We start from the raw sequence: 12941 nt of genomic DNA on the forward strand, positions 1-12941 counted from the left end.
AAACAATCCCGTATGCATTCTATGAATTCCTCCTAAGACTACCTGTGCGATTTGATTTGAATAATCGATATGTAGGTTAAAATCCCCCATGATTACTGCCGTTCCTTTTTCACATGCCTCCATTATTCCCTTGATTATTGTCTGCCCCACTGTGAAGTTATTATTTGGGGGCCTATAAACTACGCCCACCAGTGACTTTTTCCCCTTACTATCTCTAACCTCCACCCACAATGATTCAACATTTTGTTCATTGGAGCCAATATCGTCTCTCACAACTACCCTGATATCATCCTTTATTAACAGAGCTACCCCACCTCCTTTCTCTTCTTGTCTATCTTTCCGAATTGTCAGATACCCCTGTATGTTTAATTCCCAGTCTTGGCCACGTTTCAGTAATGGCCACCAAATCATACCCATTTGTAATGATTTGTGCCGTCAACTCATTTACTTTATTTCGAATGCTGCGCGCGTTTAGGTAGTGTTTTAATACTAGTTTTTAAAACCATGATTTTTAGTTTTGACCCCTCCTGCAGCCCCTTTATATTCATACATATTGTCCCTTCCTATCACCTTGTGGTTTACACTTACCCCAGTGCTACTCTGCTCTGTTGCCTCCTGCCTTTTGCATTCTTTCTTGGGGTCCTGTTCATCTGAGCTCTCACCCACTCTAACTAGCTCTCCTGGGTTCTGAATAGTCCTCGCATTGAGGCACAGAGCTTTCAGGCTTGCCTTTTTATTACACTTTGACCCTTTAGAATTTTGCTGCAGTGACCCTTTTTGTTTTTTGCCTTGGGTTTCCCTGCCCTCCACTTTTACTCATCTCCTTTCTGTCTTTTGCTTCTGTCTCTATTTTGTTTCCCTCTGTCTCCCTACATTGGTTCCCATCCCCCTGCCATATTAGTTTAACTCCTCCCCAACAACACTAGCAAACACTCCCCCTAGGAAATTGGTTCCGGTCCTACCTAGGTGCAGACCGTCCGGTTTGTACTGGTCCCACCTCCCCCAGAACCGGTTCCAATGCCCCAGGAATTTGAATCCCTCCCTGCTGCACCACTGCTCAAGCGACGTATTCATCTGAGCTATCCTGCGATTCCTACTATGACTAGCACGTGGCACTGGTAGCAATCCCGAGATTACTACTTTTGAGGTCCTACTTTTTAATTTCGTTCCTAGCTCCTTAAATTCGTCTCGTAGGACCTCATCCCTTTTTTTTTACCTATATCGTTGGTACCAATGTGCACCACAACTGGCTGTTCACCCTCCCTTTTCAGAATGTCCTGACCCTTGCACCAGGGAGGCAACATACCATCCTGGAGTCTCGGTTGCGGCCGCAGAAACGCCTATCTATTCCCCTTACAATTGAATCCCCTATCACTATCGCTCTCCCACTCTTTTTCCTGCCCTCCTGTGCAGCAGAGCCAGCCATGGTGCCATGAACTTGGAAGCAGGGAGGTCTTACTGCAGTTGTACAGGGCCTTAGTGAGGCCTCATCTGGAATATTGTGTTCAGTTTTGGTCTCCTAGTCTGAGGAAGGACGTTCTTGCTATTGAGGGAGTGCAGCGAAGGTTCACCAGACTGATTCCAGGGATGGCTGGGCTGTCATATGAGGAGATACTGGATCAACTGGGTCTTTATTCACTGGCGTTAGAAGGACGAGAGGGGATCTCATAGGAACCTAAAAGATTCTGACGGGACTGGACAGGTTAGTTGCGGGAAGAATGTTCTCGATGTTGGGGAAGTCCAGAACCAGAGGACATAGTCTTAGGATAAGGGGTAGGCCATTTAGGACTGAAATGAGGAGAAACTTCTTCACTCAGAGTTGTTGACCTGTGGAATTCCCTGCCACAGAGAGTTGTTGATGCCTGTTCATTGGATATATTCAAGAGGGAGTTAGATATGGCACTTAGGGTTAAAGGGATCAAGGGGTATGGAGAGCAAGGAAAGGGGTACTGAAGGAATGATCAGCCATTATCTTATTGAATGGCAGTGCAGGCTCGAAGGGCCGAATGGCCTACTCCTGCACCTATTTTCTATGTTTCTATGATGTTAGTATAATAAAACACTTTCAAATTATTAGTGAAAATTGTCTCTTTAGATGATGAATACAAAAAACATTAACTTTACAGGAGGACTAGGGTCAGGTTTTACCTTGAGAGAACGTGTTTATGCTAAATGGGGTCTGTACTGTACACTTAACTCTGCCCCGGTCTCATCTCCAGCTTTTAACCTCACTCTGTTGCAAACTCTCTTTTTCTACTTTATGAATTCTACGATTACTATTCCTCCGAATTTCCCTCTTTTGTTCCTGCCAAACTCCAAATACACCCACCTACATACTCTTCACACCATCTCCTACTCTACATAGGATATACGGCACAGAAACAGGCCATTCGGCCCAACCAGTCCATGCCGGCATTTATGCTCCACTCGAGCCTCCTCTCACCTTTCCTCATCTAAATCTATCAGCATTATCCTCTATTCCCTTCTCCCTCATATGTTTGTCTAGCCTCCCTTTAAATGCATCTATACTATTCGCTTCAACCACTCCCTGTGGTAGAGAGTTCCACATTCTCATCACTCTCTGGGTAAAGAAGTTTCTTCTGAATTCCCCATTGGATTTCTTGGTGACTATCTTATATTGATGGTCTCTAGTTATGCTCTTCTCCACAAATAGAAACATTCTCTCTATATCCAATCAAAACCTTTCATAATTTTGAAGACCTCTATTAGGTCACCCCTCAGCCATCTTTTTTTCCCAAGAGAAAAGAGACCCAGCCTGTTCATCCTTTCCCGATATGTATACCCTTGCATTTCTGGCATCATCCTTGTAAAGCTTCTCTGCACCCTCTCCAGTGCCTCTATATCCTTTTTATAATATGGCGACCAGAACTGTACGCAGTACTCGAGTGTGGTCTAATCAAGGTTCGATACAGGTTTAGCATAACTTCCCCACTTTTCAATTCTATACCTCTAGAAATATCATAGGCAGTCCCATGAATCGAGGATGACTTGCTTCCACGCCAAAAAAGGATGAGTTCACAGGTGTTTCAATGAAGGACCTAATATTCCAGGTCCTGAACTGCATCCTGAAGGGTGGAAGATGCCTATGCGTAGATTTTTTAAACGTGGGGTGGTCGTTGCACACCAGCCACCACACAGGCTTGACAGAGCTAGGTCTTGGTCCAGTGGCAAGGATTATCCAAGACAACTGGAGACCTGCTCTACTGCACGGACCGAGTGCGCACACATATCGCAGTGTGGGCTGGCCAGTGCTGCCCTGGGCCCCAAACTCACGCCTCTCCTGGGCCCCGATCACGTCCCTCTATAATCTCTTGCCGCTCCTTCGCCCCGACCTCGCCGCTTCTGCTGTATCTGCCCATGTTCCAATCGCCAACCTGGTCCTTGATGACGTCACTCTTCGCTCACTCTCCTGCACCAATTCGCGCTGCTCCCTGAAGTGGCCTCCACGCTGCCCATGGCCGGCGTTCGCCACTCCTTTTATGGCCAAGACCTACCGTTCCCACGCATTCTCACTCTAGAAATAAACCTTTTAGTGATTTGTGTATTTATACCCCGAGATCCCTCGTACCCTCCAAGTGATGAGTGACCTTATTCTTCCTACCAAAATATAGTATCTCACCTTTATCTGTGTTGAACTTCATTTGCCAATTATTTGCCCAGTCTGCAGGTTTATTAATGTCCTCCTGTAATTTGTTGCAGTCCTCCTCAGTTTTGACTATTCCCCCAATTTGGAAATTGTGTTTTTGATTCCCCACACCCCCAAAAAAAAAATCGATCGATTCTAAATCTGTTAATATAAATTGTGAACAACAATGGTCCCAACACTGATCATTCTGGAGCACCACTACTCACCTTCTGCCATTGTGAACAACTACCTTTTACTCCTACTCTCTGCTTTCTGTCTTGAAGCCAGCTAGCTATCTATTCTGCTAATTGTCCTCTTGACTCCGCATCTCTGATCTTGTTCATCGGTCTATTATGTAGTATCTTATCGAAGGCCTTTTGAAAATCTAAATAAATGATATCTACTGCATTACCATTGTCTACTCCCTCGGCTACTTCTTCAAAAAATTCAATGAGGTTGGTCAAGCAAGCCTTTCCCTTTTGAAATCCATGCAGACTATTCAATACTATATTTTTGGTTTCTAGATGTTCTTTTATTTTCTCCTTTAGTAAGGATTCCATTATTGTTCCTACTACCAAGGTTAAGCTGACTGGTCTATAAATCCCTGGACATGTTCTATCCCCCTTCTTAAATATATGCATCTTCCTTTGATTTAATACTATCTTTAACTTCTTTTGTTAGCCATGGTTGGACAACTTTTCCTGAGAGATTTCTGTGCTTTAAAAAGGAATGTATATTTGTTGTAAATTATTTATTAATTCTTTAAATGCTAGCCATTGCTTGTCTACCATCATACCTTTTAATGTAGTTTCCCAATCTACCTTAGCCAACTCGCCCCTCATACCTACGTAGCTTGCTTTGCTTAGCTTAGATTAAAGACTCTAGTTTCAGATTTAACTAAATCACTTTCAAAATCAATATAAAATTCTACGTTATGGTCACTCTTCCCTAAAGGCCCCTTTACTACGAGATTAATTAACTCTTTCTCATTGCACAAAATAGCCTGTTCCCTAATTGGTTCTTCAACAAAATGATCTAGAAAACTACCTTGTATACATTCCATGAACTCGGCCTCCACACTATTACTGCAAATTGGTTTGCCCAGTCTGTGTGTAGATTAAAGTCTCCCATGATTACTGTATTATCAGTGTTACATACGCCTCTAATTTCCTGAGTTATACTCTTGCCTCCTTCAGTTAGCCCTTACTCCCAGGATCTAAACATGTTTAAAAACTAAGTATGATGTCACCTAACCACTATTTCTTGACCAGCTTTCCTTGAAGGAAAAACATTTACAGGGCTATGGGGAAAGAGCAGGGGAGTGGAATTAACTGGATAGCTCCACCAAAGAGCCAGCACAGGCACAAAGGGCCAAATGGCCTCCTTCTGTGCTGTATCATTCCACAATTCTATGTCCTGCACCATGGGTCTTGGCCATTCACTTCAGATTCCCAAAAATAAATGTAAAAATATTGCTTGACATTTTATAGCCACACAAGGACTGGAATCAGCAGAGAGGTGTCAGACGACTTGCCATTTTCTACTAAACCATGGAATATTTTACAATACTTTAAAAAGAAACATGTAAAGGGGTATGGAGAAAGGGCAAGGGAATGGGAGTAAGTGGACAGATCTCTCAGAGTCGGCACAGGTGTGATCGGCTAAATGGACTCCTTCTGTGCTGTATGATTCTATTTGGATAAGCTATGCAATTGGGAAGACAAATGGCAAATTAAATGTAACACCCTGTACAGAAATATTTGCCTACATACCAGTCATTGCATTTCAGCTGTCTGAATGTGATATGGTGCTATATAAAAGTTATTTTTATTAAATGCAAAGTATTTCACACTGGTTGCACAAGTACAATTGCATAAATATACAATAAGTGAATTGGCAGAAGGAAACTTAGCAATGGATCAGAGACATAGCCGGAACAATAGATATTTTATTTATTTATTCGTTCTCAGGATGTGCGCATCGCTAGCAAGGCCGGCATTTATTGCCTATTCCTAATTGCCCTCGAGAAAGTGGTGGTGAGCTGCCTTCTTGAACCACTGCAGTCCGTGTGGTGAAGGTACTCCCACAGTGCTGACATTGTTGTAGTGGTTTGGTAACACTGAGTGGCTTACTGGGCCATTTCAGAGGACAATTAAGAGTCAACCACATTGCTGTGGGTCAGGAGTCACATATAGGCCAGATTAACTCCAGACTCTCAGGATGGCAGATTTCCTTCCCTAAAAAGGACATTAGTGAACCAGGTGGATTTTTCTGACAATCCGGTAGATTCATAGTCACCATTACTGATGCTAGCTTTTTAACTCCAAATTTATTTAATTATTGAATTTAAATTCTATGTTTCTAAATTCAACAGCTGCCGTGGTGGATTTGAACTTGCGCCTCTGGATCACAGGCCTCTGGATTACTAGGCCAGTAACATAACCACTATGCTACTGTACCCAAGTATCCAGAGAAGTTAGAAGTTATACCTCACAACCCTGTGTAAAAATGATTGAAGCAGAGATTATATCAACATTCAAGATAGTTTGGATAGGACAAGGAGATAAAACGGATATGTTGAGAGTAAGACTAGTGAGCATGTGGAGGATAAACACCAACATAGAAACATGGAAAATAGGTGCAGGAGTTGGCCATTCGGCCCTTCGAGCCTGCACCGCCATTCAATATGATCATGGCTGATCATGCAACTTCAGTACCCCATTCCTGCTTTCTCTCCATACCCCTTGATCCCTTTAGCCGTAAAGGTCACATCTAACTTCCTTTTGAATATATCTAACGAACTGGCCTCAACAACTTTCTGTGGTAGAGAATTCCACAGGTTCACAATTCCCTAAGTGAAGAAGTTTCTTCTCATCGCGGTCCTAAATGGCTTACCCCTTATCCTTAGACGGTGATCCCTGGTTCTGGACTTCCCCAATATCGGGAACATTCTTCCTGCATCTAACCTGTCCAATCCCGTCAGAATTTTATGCTTCTATGAGATCCCCTCTCATTCTTCTAAATTCCAGTGAATATAAGCCTAGTCGATCCAATCTTTCTTCATGTCAGTCCTGCCATCCCAGGAATCAGTCTGGTGAACCTTCGCTGCACTCCATCAATATCAAGAATGTCCTTCCTCAGATTAGAAGATCAAAACGGTACACAATATTCAAGGTGTGGCCTCATCGAGGCCCTGTACAACTGTAGTAACACCTCCCTGCTCCTATACTCAAATCCTCTCACTATGAAGGCCAACATGCCATTTGCCTTCTTCACCGCCTACTGCACCTGCATGCCAACTTTCAATGACTGATGTACCATGCCACCCAGGTCTCGTTGCACCTCACCTTTTACTAATCTGTCACCATTCAGATAATATTCTGCCTTCCTATTTTTACCACCAAAGTGGATAACCTCACATTTATCTACATTATACTGCATCTGCCATGCATTTGCCCACTCACCTAATCTGTCCATGTCACCCTGCAGCCTCTTAGCATCCTCCTCACAGCTCACACTGCCACCCAGCTTAGTGTCCTCTGCAAACTTGGAGATATTACATTCAATTCCTTCGTCTAAATCATTAATGTATATTGTAAATAGCTGGGGTCCCAGCACTGAACCTTGCGGCACCCCATTAGTCACTGCCTGGCATTCTGAAAAGGACCCGTTTATTCCTGCTCTTTGCTTCCTGTCTGCCAACCAGTTCTCTATCCATGTCAATACATTACCCCCAATACCATGTGCCCTAATTTTGCACACTAATCTCGTGTGGGACCTTGTCAAAAGCCTTTTGAAAATCCAAATACACCACATCCACCTGGTTCTCCCTTGTCCACCCTACTAGTTACATCCTCAAAAAATTCTAGAAGATTTGTCAAGCATGATTTCCCTTTCATAAATCCATGTTGACTTGGACCGATCCCGTCACTGCTTTCCAAATGCACTGCTATTACATCATTAATAATTGATTCCAGCATGTCCCCCACGACCGATGTCAGGCTAACCGGTCTATAATTCCCTGTTTTCTCTCTCCCTCCTTTTTTAAAAAGTGGGGTTACATTAGCTACCCTCCAATCCATAGGAACTGACCGAGAGTCTACAGAATGTTGGAAAATGACTACCGATGCATCCACTATTTCTAGGGTCACTTCCTTAAGTACTCTGGGATGCAGACTATCAGGCCCTGGGGATTTATCAGCCTTCAATCCCATCAATTTCCCGAACACAATTTCCTGACTAATAAGGATTTCCTTCAGTGGAAATGGACTGGTTGGGCTGACTGGCCTGTTTCAAGATTATAATTTCTATGTAGAATTAATCTGCATGACACTATAATGAACAGCACTGTATAAACTCTTTACAAAGCTTTCAAGGTACATTGAAAGTGATTCAAGTCAACTCCCATGATCATTTTCTACAGATTTCCAATCTCAGTCATACCATTATAAAGTGTAACTGAGCAGAGTGAAGAAAATTGGAAATTACATACAAAAAAAAAGTTACATTGCAGGAATATTTCTTAATTGCTTAATCACAGTTTTTCAACCACACCACCAAATTCAAGTCACAGATAGATAGATTTTTAAACAATAAGGGAATTAAGGGTTACGGGGAGAGGGCAGGTAAGTGGAGCTGAGTCCACGGCCAGATCAGCCATGATCTTATTGAATGGCGGAGCAGGCTCGAGGGGCTAGATGGCCTACTCCTGTTCCTAATTCTTATGTTCTTAAATTGGCATATTGCTCTTCATTTAATCAGCTCAAATGTTTAAATTGCACTATTCTTTGTGTAGTTGTTTACAAAAATACAATGCAAGCACCCCCTGCCACAGTGGAAGTGTGGAAGATGATAATGTAAGAAACTTGCTCTGGGGATACAAAGTATTGAAGACACCCCCCCTGCCCGCACGTATCAACCAACATTGAACAATCATAATTTGTCCTCTGGGACTTTAACATTAATGAGCTAGAGGTTCTACATAGAACCAAAGACTCAAAACCAATAAATTCCCTGAATGAAATAAACTGCAGAGCTCTTAAATAGGCAATGAAGATTGTGTAACAGTCATGAGATGGAATTTTTTCGTAATCATCACAGTGGGCTTTGTATGATAAGTTACCAGGTAAGAGTTGGAAAAAAACAGCATAATTATGTTCACAGACAATTAGATGAATTCTGAAGAGATATGGGGATATGGCAATAAGGTAGAGGTGGATGTGGAGTTTGGAACCATCAAAGGCGGCATACCTGTTGAGCCTGATGCCCATTTCTTGTTTCTAAAAGCAGGAGATACCCAATTCACGATGCCATAGAGGGATACTGTCAAGTTTGCATTTACTGTGGAAGTACTGGCCATAAGGTCACTGGCCTGGGCAGCCAAAGCGGAGCCAATTTCCCCCAACATAAAGACAGAGTATGCACTGTCAATGTCAGCAGGAAACACCCTGATCACCTCAGACTTACTTGCACCGACTCGACTAGTTAGGCATGAAAAGCAGGGTATAAAGATAGACAGGTTCGGACAGTCCATAGCGAGGACCTAGGAGTAACACTCGGTAGAAGTAGGCACCAGGAAAAAGACCCTTGATGGAACAGTGTTAGAGCGGACTGATCATCCGGGGACCTATTGGGTAACTATAAAGTATAAGTGGTGAGTCTTGTACTTCTGTATTAAACGAACATTAATGGCACCGCCATTGTCTAGTGTATCATTTGGTATTTAACTGAAGAACCGTCGCAGGCTACTAGTCACGACTAGTGAAATTGCCGTTTGAGCAACAATGACGACCTAGATGGGACGATTGAGTTAAAACTATAAGAAAGACATAGGAGAAATGGCAGGAGAAGGTGGAATCTCCCAGTCATGAGAAGAGCAGTTTAACCAGTTCAGAGAATGGCTTGAAACAATGAGCTCACCCGAATTTCCCGGAGGAGACTCATTCTTCGACAAAACTAAAAAGGAAAAGAAAAAGGAGGGTGTCTAAATGTGTCTTATTGGCAACATGTTATGCAGAATTACTTAAGCAAAAAGACCTCAACGAAACGTCACAAAACCAAGGTGAGCATGAAAAATCAGGACGTCAGACAGACGTAGGAAAATTGACAGACGAAGTTGAAGAATTGAGGCTCAAATTGGCGGAGCAAGCCAATCAAATGGAGACTCTCAAACGATAAAAAAAACTCTATACGTTGCATCTGGCCTCTAGTATGACTATGGCAGATAGCAGCAAGCAAAATGAGGAGAAAATGAGGCAAAAGTGCAGAGGCTCAATACCAAGTAGCCAAGTTGGAAAATAAATGTCGCGAATTAGCAGCCGGCCTTAGATTCCTTCAAGCAGCTTACATAACCGATAGGGAAAACAGAACAGACCATACTCAGTGCAAGAAAACTATCAAAGAATTAGAAAGCCAATTGATCATGCAAAAGGGTGTTATGCATGCTTTTGGGGAAGACGGCTCTGACAAAATAGGGAGAACCAGGGAGGGACATGTAAATGTGACCCCTGCTGCGGTAACTGTAGCTCAGGTACGGACCGCTGGGAGTATTGTCCACTCCCACAGGCACTTGGCCATGACCCACCCCCATACCCAGGACCCCCGAGGAGTAACCCTATCCCCATGCACCCCGTAACTACTACCTGTACTCCTGGAGCAGATGCCACAGCACCCTCCACATACGTAATCCCTTTCTCCACAACCCAGTGGAAGGATTTAGCTAAGGAAGTGACCCCGTTCGACAGGAAGAACTACCACTAATGTAGAGTTAGCTGTAGACCAGACCACAGTAGCGGGTGGTTTAGACGAAGTGGAGACGGTTAAATTTATACCCCTGTGTGGGGCCCATTATTTTCTCCCAAGAACAGCAGCAAGGCACAGGCACCCTTACTGACCTGTGGTTAGCCATGGAGGCAGCCGCTGGAGTAGATAGTAAAAATCCAGTAGACGAAATGGCCCAATTTAAACAGGGAGACCAGGAACACCCTGTCACCTATGCAAGAAGATTGTGGGTTGTGTTTAAAACAGTCTTTGGGGCAGGTTTAGATAGAACAACTATAACAGATGTCCTAAGTTCACAGTGGCGGAAAACCTTATGTTTCCATGCCATGGTAAAGCATTTTGAAGCTTCCGATGAGACCCACACAGAGGCATGGATCATTAGGCGCATGACTAGTGCATGGAGAGAGTACCAGGAAAACCCCAAACCCACAGTCCAAAAGGGATGAGTGCATGCATATCAGACAGCCCCCGGATATGGGCACGGGTGGAGTAAAGCTGGACTAAAAACCTCTGATGTTTCAGTGTGAATGGTAAAGTTAAAAGCATGTGGATGGTTTTTAAACTTGTCTTTAAGTGTGTGTGTGTCTGTATAGTTTTTTTCAACTGACGGTCAGTTTGAAATTGGTTTGAATTAATTTGAAGTTATTGAGGTTAATTAACCTGTGAAAACCAAACTTTCATTATGGCCATGGTGGAATTTTGGTTGGTTTAAATTGTGTGAAAAACCTCTAGTTCCGGACGTGAGGCAATCACATATATTTGGTATGTTAAAATTAAAATTTTCAGACCAATTCAAGAATGTGGACCAGTGGAGAAAAGGGTGTGTACTGCTATTATGCATGAAAGAGAGAACGATTGTAATGTGTAATCTATTGGTATGCGTGGTACTATGCATTAGTATGCACGTTTGTCGAACTGATAAAATGCAGGGAAAAAAGGTAACACTCCGTACAAGCATAAAGCAACACCTTGTCAAGAGTCAAATAATGCAGGTCAATCCCAAGGAGTGTTATAACTGTGGGAATTTGGGACACTGGAGCAAGGACTGTAGGCTCCCGAAAGCAAGGAAGCCAGGTTACGAGGGTGCTGAGGCAAAACAGTGCCACAGGAAGGCAGCCGACAACCCAGTACAAAATTTAGTGGCCGCATTACAGCAGGTTATGGGACACGGGAGGATCTGGAAGCTGCCTCAGTAGTAAACACCAATTCACACACGACGAAATGAGTGACCAGAAAGTCTGGCCGCATGCCAGACACGAGACTCCCAAAGCAAGTGCTCAGCAGAAAGAGTGTGCGGTGAACCAGTCCCACCTACCCCTTCCCTCAACAACTATCTGTCCCACCTGTGACAGTCTGTGGCTCTCGTATTGGACTGTTCAGCCACCAAAGAACTCACTCCAGGGACTGCCTATGATGATGACTGGCTATAGCCTAATGGTAACGTTCACTAAGCCATTAGAGATAGGATTGGGACATTATTTCTTTCAACATTCATGCCTATCCACTCCACCCGTCATGGGAGAGACAGGTATTATAAGAATTGATTTTATGAGAATTTATAATTTAGCCTATGACCCGGCCAATAGATGTATATGGAAAATGTCAGACTTAATGCAGCAATTCGAGGTACCCACCGAAACGTATGATGATAGAGTGTGTTGCATGAAAACTTTCACTTTTAACCCTTCAGAGATGACCCCCCCTCGGAACTACAGGATCAATGAGCATCAGGGAATAGATAGGACCGCGGCCAAATTGAAGAAACTATGCTGGTGGTCTGGAATACAGCAAGAAGTGGAAGGGTATGTCAAATACTGTCTGATATGTGCCCAGAACAATCTGACACAGTACAAAACCCAGGCAGAATTAAGACATACTAGACAGGGCAAGGGCCCTTGGACTCAACTTCAGATAAGACTATGTAGGACCTTTACCCACCTGTCCCAGTGGTAAGAAATACATCCTAGTAGTAGTGGTCGTATTCTCCAAATGGATCGAAGCATTTCCAACTAACAATAACTCAGCCGCCACAACCGCAAAAATACTTATGGAAGAAGTGTTCTCCAGAGGACATAGATTCTGACCAGGGAACACATTTCACGGGACAAGTTATGCAGCAGGTCAGGCAATTGGCAGGAGTAAAACAGAAATTCCATATCGCCTTTTTTTCCAAAATATACTTTATTCATATAAAAATTTGCACAATACATTAGAAAGCAGTTCAGTACATTTGGATGCGGTCAGCAATTCCATACAATACATTTGGATGCTAACGGTAGTTCCGTTCAATACATTTGCTTGCTTTAAATTTTGAGGTACATTTCAGTACAATCTAGGATACATTGTAATACAGTCATCAAACTACATTACATGTGGCACTATGCGGTACACGGAATGGGTGAGGGTACAGTTGCAAAGAAATGTAACATACGTTACTAAACAGAACTTGCATTATACATGGCACGACATAGAGCACCATGATCTGATACAAAAAGTTTACAAGAACAGCCCGAGG

At 43.2% G+C, this 12941-nt stretch overlaps 1 protein-coding gene across 3 annotated transcripts in view; it reads right to left on the reverse strand.

The window, feature by feature from the left end:
- The window catches only part of dph7 (diphthamide biosynthesis 7), a 51685-nt gene that overhangs the window by 24746 nt on the left and 13998 nt on the right, over positions 1-12941 (reverse strand). The window contains exon 1 of one of the 3 annotated variants that reach the window (XM_070862872.1): positions 9566-9592. The exons of the other annotated variants lie outside the window; for them this stretch is intronic. The gene's annotated coding sequence lies outside the window, so the exon portion shown is untranslated. Of the gene's footprint in view, positions 1-9565; positions 9593-12941 lie in introns of those variants that run through there. 3 annotated transcript variants of the gene reach the window in all.

Source organism: Pristiophorus japonicus, chromosome 20, assembly GCF_044704955.1.
Source record: "Pristiophorus japonicus isolate sPriJap1 chromosome 20, sPriJap1.hap1, whole genome shotgun sequence".
Classification (NCBI taxonomy): Eukaryota; Metazoa; Chordata; class Chondrichthyes; family Pristiophoridae; genus Pristiophorus; species Pristiophorus japonicus.